The 7,811-nt window shown below is 42.5% G+C and overlaps 1 long non-coding RNA gene across 1 annotated transcript; it reads left to right on the forward strand.

Annotated features, from left to right (window-relative positions):
• Positions 1-2,519: 2,519 nt before the first annotated feature.
• Positions 2,520-6,761, forward strand: LOC132422230 (uncharacterized). The gene is made up of 3 exons (XR_009518836.1): positions 2,520-2,606; positions 6,188-6,403; positions 6,583-6,761. It is a non-coding gene; the product is annotated as an uncharacterized lncRNA (long non-coding RNA).
• Positions 6,762-7,811: the final 1,050 nt, after the last annotated feature.

A 7,811-nucleotide genomic window follows, 5' to 3' on the forward strand; every position in this document is an offset into this window, starting at 1 on the left:
GCACGCAGGCTCAGTAGTTGTGGCACATGGACTCAGTAGTTGTGGCTCACCGGCTCTAGAGCGCAGACTCAGTAGTTGTGGCGCACGGGCTTAGTTGCTCCGCGGCATGTGGGATCTTCCCGGACCAGGGCTCGAACCCATGTCCCCTGTGTTGGCAGGCGGATTCTCAACCACTGCGCCACCACGGAAGCCCTCTCCATTGATTTTTAAATGCTAGCTCAAAAAAAAAAAATTGCAGGCCAAACACAAGACTATTTTGGGTCACTTTTGACCTCTGAGGTACATACCTTTCCTTCTCTAGGAAGCCTGGAAAATAGAATAGGACACATATACATGCTTAAAATGTCCTTGATGGGTTCTTGCCCTCAGTGAATGGCTGGCTGGGTCCAGCAGGGATTTACATGTTATGCAGGGACCTGGGGCCACGAGCCCTAAACTTCCGATTCAGAGTTAGCCTGGTCCCAAACCGCCTTCCTGGGCTGGCCTCACCTTACCACGCTCCCTTCTGCAACTCCTCAGCACTTCCCAATTTGTTCCAGTTTGGTTTTGCTCTTGTAAATTTATTAGTCTTAGACCATTTCACATGCATACACACCCTCTTTTAAGCTCTGACAATATCCCGTTAAAGCTCCTAACTCAATAAATATTTACTGACTGCATGACTGCTTTCCTCAGTACACATCTTCTGTGAATTGAGCAGCCTTTACCGGCACTGAATTATCACGATCCGTGCCTTCTTGCACACAGTTCCAATCCGTCCATGGTGATGTGAAGGCCCATTAACATCGATAGATAAGAGACACTCTCTTTAAATTCTTCTACTAGCAGAAGCTCAGCACGAAGGACAATTTTCTATGTGAAAATGTAACTTTTAACGTTGGTATTTATTAGGTAGGATATAATTTTATGCAACACTCATGTTCCATGAACTATGTTAAAAGAAAGTCTTCAAAAGTGAAAACAGTTCTTAGTTTAATAGCATTCATTCTCATCACAGGAAAGCAAAAGTGATGATGACCAGCAGCTTCCAAACTCTGTTAGTCAGGGTAGCCACATACAGCAACCAAAGGAATCCCAGAGCAGTCTCACCCCTGAGGTTGTTCACCTAGTAGTTTACTTAGCTTGTGGATGCTTCCCCTCCCACCTGCAAGATTTCCTCCTCTCTGTCCATCCCCCCACACAACTCCCCGACAAATCCACTTAGCAAGTGACTTTCAATATCAATTGAATTGCTGGGAGGAGAGATTTTCCCTTACTGAAAAAAAAAATCCGCCTCACACAGGTGCAATGGCCTGCCTTGATAAAGAAAGGCTACCTGGATGCCTACAACAGAACCCATTTTTATACAATAACGCCCCCCCCCCCGCTGCAATGTGAGGCTCTAGGTAATGTGATCTGTTTTCACACAGCCTAGTGTTAGGGTGCTACTGCCACTCACTGTAAAGGTTACTATCTCTCTTTTATTGTAATTACAAAAGCTAACTGCAAAACCCGAAACCTTGCTGGGAAATTGCCTACCTACACAAAGAACACAGAGACCCTATCGTTTCAGAGTTCACTTCTTTCCGAGCTTTTTTATAAAGGAGTTTTTGTCTGCCTTGCAAGGCTCAATCACGGAGAAATTGCAAATCCAGGTTAGCTGATGGCTTAGAGGGTTTCAATGGAGGAGGTGCTCTTTGGTGGTTTGCATAGGGGTGCTTTACACTTTAAGTCGCAAAGTTAATTAACACTACAACCCTGATACATTTTAGATAGTGGGAAGGGGGAGGGGGGAAAAGGGAGACAGAGAGAGAGAGAGCGAGAGAGAGAGAGAGGGAAAGGGAGAGTTTCCTACTAAGTGATGTCTCCTGTTTTTTCAGATCCTATCAGCTTTCCTTGAAGGAGGCATTACAGTGTGTTCATTCTCCTGCTGTTTGCTTTCAGCACCCTCGGGCTCAAGGTTTGGATACTGTAATCACAATGCAGAGGGTGTTGGGAGGCACTTATTTTTATCCCCACTGCCAGCATCATCACAGTGTGTGTGATCCAAATTCACACTCCTCATACACACAGCCCGTGGCACTGCTGGGGAGCCAGCTGCTTTCCCCAAGGCTGAGATATGGTCAAGGTTCTTGTCTTGCCTCATCAAAAAGGTGATAGCAAAAATGTGTGAGTGAAACCTACACTCACGGTAGCTTACTTAACAAATTTGAAACGTGTTTCAAACGTGGGATTTGCTCTTCAGTGGGAGCCCAGGATGAAGACTGCATGTCTGTATGTGTTTGTTTACGTGTGTGAACTTGTATTAGCTGTTGCAGACATGGTGAATGCTCTAGATGGGCTCTCCCTCTCTCCTTACTAACAGAAACTGGCTTTCGCAGGGCAGCAACGTGTTCAGCTCAGAGATCGAGTTTCCCCTGAGGTAGGTGTGGCCGTGTGACCAGGTTTGGGCTGACTGGATGTGGGCAGAGTATTCTGTGGAACTTCCAGGAAGCCTTCTGCAAAGGGAGGGCGGGCGCTTTTGCCCTTCCTGTCTCCCTGCTGACTGGAAAGCTGATATGAGGCTGGCGCCCCAATTAGCGATGCTGGACTACCAGGTGACCTTGAAGACACAGCTGAGGGTTGAGGTGAGGTACAGGAAGAGAGAAGGTGCCTCGGTCCCTGAAGCTTTTGCTGAGTTGTCACACCAGCCCTGACCTGCCTCCTCTGGTTTTTCCTTATGAGAGAAAATTCCTTTGTGTGTTTGGGTCATTATTTTTGGTGTCTCTGTCACAAGTAGCCAAATGCAATTGCTAACTGATATATCAACCTGAGGTTTAACGTTAACGAGGGCTGATTTGAGGGGTGAGTAAGCCCAGAGGACAGAGAATAGTGCCTGACACCGAGGTCGTGTGCAAAAAAGCTAGCTGTTAATGCCCCTTTGGGGAATTATTACATTTGCCAATCATCTCTGAGTTTACACTTTAATTTAGGAATACCCATTTTAATTCAGCTTTGTGTTGCAACTATAAGGGCTCTAGAAGAGTGTCGACTCAGCTTGGTTGTCCTAACTGATATGTTCAACCCACGGAATTTGAGTGTATGTTAAGTTTCTTCATTTATTCATTCAGGAAATGTTTATTCAGTGCCTGTTTTGGGTGAGGCACAGCTTTAGATATCGGTGCGGGTCCAGGGGGTGGTTATATAAAGGAAAATGAGAGGGAGACTGGCTTCAAACTTATAGACTAGGGGAAGGAGAGAATTAATAAATAGTAATAACAGCTAATGTCTGCTGAGCACGGATGATCAGCTGCAGTATTTTACCTGTATCATCTCATTTAATATTGATAACAGCCCTTTGAAGTACACAGGTGCTCTTATTTTTCTAATTAAACAAGCAAGGATCTAGAGGTACAAGGAAATTAAGTAACCTGTGCAAAGTCATAGTGAGTGATGAAATTGGAAGCTGCAAATGGTATTTGTGTGCTCTTAATCACTATGCAACAACTATAATAATTCAGCAATTTATTGAGCCCATTTTATGTGCAAGACCAACATCGTGTTATAAGGCAGTGGTTCTCAAAGTGTTGTCCTCAGACCAGCAGCTGCAGTGTCATCTGGGAAATCCTAGAAATGCAAATCATGGGCCTCACCCCCAAACCTGCTGCATCAGAAACTCTGGGGTAGGGCCCAGCGAGCTGGGTTTTAACAAGACTTCCAGGTGATTCTGATGCCTGCTGAAGTTTGACAACCACAGTGGTAGGGGATGAATAGATAGGTGAGACTAAGTTTGGAAGAGGGTAAAGCAGGTATATAAATAACTATACCTCCAGGCAGATAAGATGCAGAAAGGACTAGAATCCTATTGAGTTTGAGTTTCCTGCCAGATTTTCTGATTTTTCAAGAGAAATTGGAATCCAGATTTTGATGGGAAATCTCTCAACTTTATCATTGGAGTCAAAATAAACTTTTTAAAAAATAAATAGGCAAAAATAAAACCTGTCTGCAAGGCAGGCAGCAGCCTGTGAGCCCTGCTGAGGACAATGGAGAGGCATAGAAGCTTTCAGTGGTCTGCCCAGAGCAGTCCGGGAGTTAATTTTCCTAAAGGCATTGTGGGAACTGGACTAGAGCTGTAAGACATGAATTCACTGTATTGGTTTGCTAGGGTTGCAAACAAAGTACTATAACCTGAGTAACTTAATCAACAGAACTGATTTTTCTCACAGTTCTGGAGGCTAGAAGCTTAAAATCAAGGTGTGGGAAGGCCTGGTTTCTTCTGAGGGCTCTGAGGGAGAATCTGTTCGTTGCTCTCTTAGATTCTAGTAGCCCCAGGCATTCATTCCTTGGCTTGTAGATGCAAACTCCAACCTTCCGTCTTCACATGGTATTCTCCCAGGCTTCACATGGTTCTTTTCTTCTAAGGACACCAGTCACATTGGATTAGGTGCCCACCCTACTCCATCATGACCTCATCTTTACATCTGCAATAACCCTATTTCCAAATAAGGTCACATCCTGAGATAGTGTGGGTTTGGACTTCAACATATCGTTTTGGGGACACAATTCAATCCCCAAACATTCAATTTTAGGTAGTGTAATTCAATAGTTAAGCTCTTTGTTTTCCTTATAAGTGGAGGCTAATTCATTAATTTTTTCCTTGTTCCTTTCTATGGGAATTTTTAAGAGGATATGATATACCTTAATGACATTTTATAGTCAATGTGTAGTTATTTGAGGACTTTACAATCAACTGAGACATGGAGCTAATGGTAAAGCAAATGACCTTTGCCTTATGCGAAGTAAAACACACAAAACAGAGCTCATTTAGAAGATACTTGAGAGGCTTGTGATTTCTGAGAACTTGGGTGAAGAAAGGCTACTTTGATAGAAATCCAAATATTCTGTTTGGCTTAAGGTGAGGTTAAGGCCCAATGGCTTTAAAGGGTCCCTCGAAACACTTGTAGTATTTGATTAGAGTCTGGCTAGCCGTGGAAATATGGGGAATTTTAAACATGGGATGATAAATCCAGCAAAATTTAGGAGCACACAGACAAGATTCTACCTCTCCGTGTACTTTGTCCCCCAAAACTAATAGGAAAGTCTGACACAAAAGTCAAAAGATAGGCTCATATATTCTGAGAATGTCCTCCCTCCTCAAGAGCTGGAAAAAATATAAAAAATTTAATTTTACCTTATTTTAAGACATAATCTTCAATTGCATACTTCTAGATTTTTGCATATATTTTTCCCTGTCTTTTGTGTGTGCACACCTCCATGTGTATGTTTTGTATAATTGAATCCAAAGTCAACCAGCTTAAGCCTAATGTCTGAATTGACATTAAAGATTTACTGCTTTGGGCTTCCCTGAGGATTTCTAAATTTAGAGGACAATACTTTTCAGCACTATCTACATTTTCATTTATCCATTTTCTAATATTTTTATTTAAAATAACATAGGTAAAATGCATAAGAAGGGTTTAGTTTAACTCCCCCCCCCTTTTTTAGCTGAAGAATTGTTTTTCAAAGGAAATCCAACATGTAAAAATAGATGTCAGGGGAGTTGCTCTGACTGAACCAAGAAGGGTTGAGGGGTTACCTTCCAGGGGCTCCACCTGGGACCCCTTGGAGCATCATTTGAAAATCACTCCCGTGAAATATTTGCAGAAAGAAATGCCGAAGTCCTAATAAAATGGTTACGATGCCAGTTGCTGGCCGGAAGATAGCAGCACAGCACAGTAGCTTGAAATGTACGTTTCTCAACTCACTCATTCCATAAATATTTGTTGAGTGTCCCAGGTTCTGTGGCTGTGTGAAGTCTCAATAATGGTATATGAAATATAAATTAAGGGCTTGGGAATTCCCTGGCGGACCAGTGGTTAAGTCTCTGCACTCTCACTGCTGAGGGCCCGGGTTCGATCCTTGGCTGGGGAGCTAAGATCCCACAAGCCACGCTGCATGGCAAAAAAAAAAAGGGGTCAAAGTTTGGCAGATTTGCTAGTTGCCTTCTATGATAGTCAGCCTCCAAGATGGCCCCCAACAATCCCCATCTCCTGGTATTTGTGGCTTCATGCAAGCCCCTGCTACCATGTGCCAGGGTGTTCTGTGTGAACAGTAAGGAACAGCAGAAGTGAAGGAATGTCACTTCTGAGATTAGGTTCTAAGAGGCTGTACTTCCATCATGGGCATGTTGCATCTGTTTGTCGTCGGTCTCTCTCTTTCTATCTCTTAGATCCCTTACTCTGGGGGAAGCAAGCCTTGTGAGCAGCCTTATGGAGAGGCCCACATGATTAGGAAATGAAGTTTCCAGCCAACAGCCAACAAGAAACTGAGGCCTGTCAACAGCCATGTGTGTGTCCTTGAAATGGATCCTGAGCCTTCAGTGACTACAGCCCTGGCTGACAGCTTGACTGTAACTTCATGAGCGACTCTGAGCCAGAACCCCCAAGTAAGCTGCTTCTCCATTCTTCTACCTCAGAAACTAGTTGAGATAATACATGTTTGTTACTTTAAGCTGGTAGTTTTGGGGAGGGGTAATTTGTTATACAGCAATAGATAACTAATTCACCTACTCAAAATCTCTTCTTTCTTTTCTTCTTTCTAACAAGTCTCAAATTTCTTTCAAAGCATCAGTGTGCCCAGAATAAAAACCAACCAACGAACCAACCAACCAAACAGAAGTTACCCAAGAAGGAAAGTGGGACTCAATCTACAGAATCAGAGCACCTTGGGTCTTGGCTGCTGAAACACAAAACAAAGTAAAACACTTTTCTCAGTTGTATTTTAGACTCATACTTAAAACAAAATAAAACAACAACAAACATTTTTGACTCCTCTGGGGAGCTTGAGTATGAGGAAATCATCAGAAACTATTTCTGTTTGTCCCTCCCTGGTCCCCATCCCAGGAACCAGACTATTGAACTTGGCCAAGAATAAATGGAACTTGAGTTTCAAAACCTTCCTACCCAATAATGTTTCAAATTTGTAGCCTTTGAAGACTGTGAAGATGTGAAATGTAGCAAACTGAATTGAACATTTACCAACAAGTGTTTGGAGAATTCTCTTGCCTTTTTGAGCAAGAAACTGTTTATAGACATGATTGTAAGAACCGTCCTTTTTATTCTCCTCAGTAACTGGGGTTGCCCAATGTCTGAAGCTCTCTTATCTGCCCAGACATTCTTTGATCCACCCACCTTAAACAGAACAGGAAAAAGGGTTTGTTTTCGTTTTGTTTTTAAGCATTGTCACACCCTAAAGGAAAATTTTTAGGTTGTGTGTTAGACTAGACAAATTAAAAACATCAAAACAAAACAAAACAAAAAACATCTAAAAACAACACCTCAAAATGTGTTTATAATTTAATGTGGAAATGAATAAAATGTGGATTCAATTTTGGGTTAAAAATTAACAAAAAATTGTCTTACTGGGGAAACTCCTTTTTTCTCACATTCTTCTTGTTCTCTTCAGTTCCTTCCTCAACTTTTCACTGTCATTTGAAATTATAATTAATCTGCTGAACTCAGTGTCTATTAAAATCAACTTCTTGTAACTGCTAAAAGTCTTCTATATTAGGACTTTAAAATATAGGGCTTCCCTGGTGGCGCAGTGGTTGAGAGTCTGCCTGCGGATGCAGGGGACACCGGTTCGTGCCCCACTCTGGGAAGATCCCATATGCCTCGGAGCAGCTGGGCCCGTGAGCCATGGCCGCTGAGCCTGTGCTCCGCAAAAAAAAAAAAAAAAAAAAAATATATATATATCAGCTCAGTTATTTTGATATTAAAATATTGGGGAGGGGGAGATGAAGAAGATCTGTAGAACAAAGGAAACTGCACAAGAGATCATGAAAATTAAATTAA

The sequence above is a fragment of the Delphinus delphis genome, chromosome 3 (genome assembly GCF_949987515.2).
Source record: "Delphinus delphis chromosome 3, mDelDel1.2, whole genome shotgun sequence".
Lineage (NCBI taxonomy): Eukaryota > Metazoa > Chordata > Mammalia > Artiodactyla > Delphinidae > Delphinus > Delphinus delphis.